The following is a 2,250-nucleotide window of genomic DNA, read 5'->3' on the forward strand; positions in this document are numbered from 1 at the left end:
AAACATTGTTTCTGACATCCTTATCTAACATTCTAGGGGTGAGCACCAAAGATTTGACAACTTTTTATTTTATTTTTGGGACGCCCTAACTCACAACTGTCACCCCACAAATCTCTAGTTTTCGATCTGCCTTGTAGGTTGGTTGATGCCATACAAAATGAATAATTCGCAAATCAAATGAACCGGTTCTTATCAGTTTCTTCCGATAAGAATACAGTGTGATAGTTTTGTTTGCATTCTCCAATCCAAAACGTAACATTCGAAATACAATTTGTCATTCAAACACTGAATCACGATGAAACAGGCAGCGTTTTTACTCTTGCTGGCGGTAAACCTTTCCGGAGCTTGTCAAAATTCTCAAGAGAATGCTTAAACTACAACTCATTACTTCCGCACCAAACTGGACCACTTTGGCGACGCGAACAACGACGCAACGTTCGAGTTCCGCTACATGTCCAACGGCGAGCACTACAAACCAGGACGGCCCATCTTCGTGTACGCCGCCGGACCATGGCCCATGTACTCGTACTACATTGAAAATGGTCATTTTTACGATATTGCGGTTCGTGAGCAAAGCTGGATGTTTGCGAACGAGCATCGATTCTTCGGGGAAAGCATTCCAAATGGGTGAGTTGGTGGTTTTTCAAGTGGTGGAGCAGAATCTTTTATCAAGTGAGTTCTTTGTAGGGATCTCTCAACCGACAACCTAAAGTTTCTGACTGTCGAGCAAGCTCTCGAAGATCTAGCTGAGCTGATTCGTCACCTGAGAGAAAAAGTTGTTTGAGATGAGAACGCTAGGGTGATACTGATGGGCGCTGGTTACGGTGGAACTGTGGCCACTTTTATGCGTAAACAGTACCCTGAACTAGTCGACGGAGTTTGGATTTCCAGTGGTCGTGTCGAAGCTCGCTTGAATTTCAAGGAATACGCCGTTTTAATTGGTGAAATGATTCAAAAATATGGAGATCAAATGTGTTACAATCGAATTCAAAGTGCCTACCAAGAAGCTGAGATTGAACTGGCTGCTGGCTTCAACCGTAGCATTAGTGAAATGTTCAACACCTGCACAACGCTACGAACCAACTTGGACGAGCAAACCTTCTTCTACAGCGTCAAACAAAAAATTCAGTTTGAAATCCTAGCCCATCAAAGCGTAGAATCTACAAAACTAATCTGTGACAGCCTGAACAACAGCAAAGAACTGACCAACTTGCGGCGATTGGCCGAATGGGTGCGGAACAACACCCAAGATCAGGACTGCAACCCGTACAATTTTGAGACCTCGTTGAAGAATCTACGCGACGTTGACATCGGCAATGACGAGAACAAATTGTGGGGCAAACGGCAGCTGGCCTACCGGTCTTGTACGGAGTTTGGGTGGTTCCTTACGACGGACGCCATGGATCAGCCCTTTGGACATCGAGTGGATATGGAATACTTCTACAACTATTGTGCGGCCATCTTTGGAGGTTGGCTGACTCCGGAGGTAATCAACGATGGGGTTAAGCGAACCAATGAGCGTTTTGGAGGTCAACATCAGGACATCAAAAATGTGTTGTTTGTGAATGGAGCGTTGGATCCGATGAGAAATATCTCAATCACTGAATATCATGAAAAGGAGTCTGACGCTATTGTTATTTCGGAACATTTTAGTAGTGCTGATATGGGATCGATTAGTGACCAAGACTCGCCGGAGCTTAAGAAAGCCAAACTCAGAATTGAAGAGTTTGTTCAAAGATGGATTAACTAAATGTTCAGCATGTATTTGCAAACGAAATCATCAATTCGCTCACTCCAAAATTCAAGTTTTAAATAAAAAGCCCAGTTATAATTAAGGCTAACAGCAGCTCAAGCAGCAAATCCTATTTAAACCACTTATCTTCACAACATCCATAACTTACCAAAACCCACCAAGACAAAACTGAACAATCAATTGTCACCAATATTCCTCGCGAGGGAGTTCGCAACCTCCAATCCTCGGTGCTCGGCATAACTTAATTTATTCAATCGCTTACCACAATCCACCAACCAGGCAACCCGGCAAAGGCGAACATCTGTCGAATGCAGTTCCTCCCACCTCACACAGGGCAAAGCAGAGCAGCAGTTTTCCGAATCCCAAAACCAAAAGGTAAACTCTGCATTCGCTCGATGAAGTTAGCAATCGGATTAAGCGTATTTACCCGGGTATTTATTCCGTTCGATTTACAGCGCGACTTTTTTTTATTTTGCTCTGGTTTCTCGTTTGCGCCC

At 43.9% G+C, this 2,250-nt stretch overlaps 1 pseudogene; it reads left to right on the plus strand.

The window, feature by feature from the left end:
* The first annotated feature begins 307 nt into the window (after positions 1-307).
* LOC119767096 lies at positions 308-1,905 on the plus strand (annotated as a pseudogene).
* The last annotated feature ends 345 nt before the right edge of the window (positions 1,906-2,250 follow it).

Source organism: Culex quinquefasciatus, chromosome 2, assembly GCF_015732765.1.
Source record: "Culex quinquefasciatus strain JHB chromosome 2, VPISU_Cqui_1.0_pri_paternal, whole genome shotgun sequence".
NCBI classification, from domain to species: domain Eukaryota; kingdom Metazoa; phylum Arthropoda; class Insecta; order Diptera; family Culicidae; genus Culex; species Culex quinquefasciatus.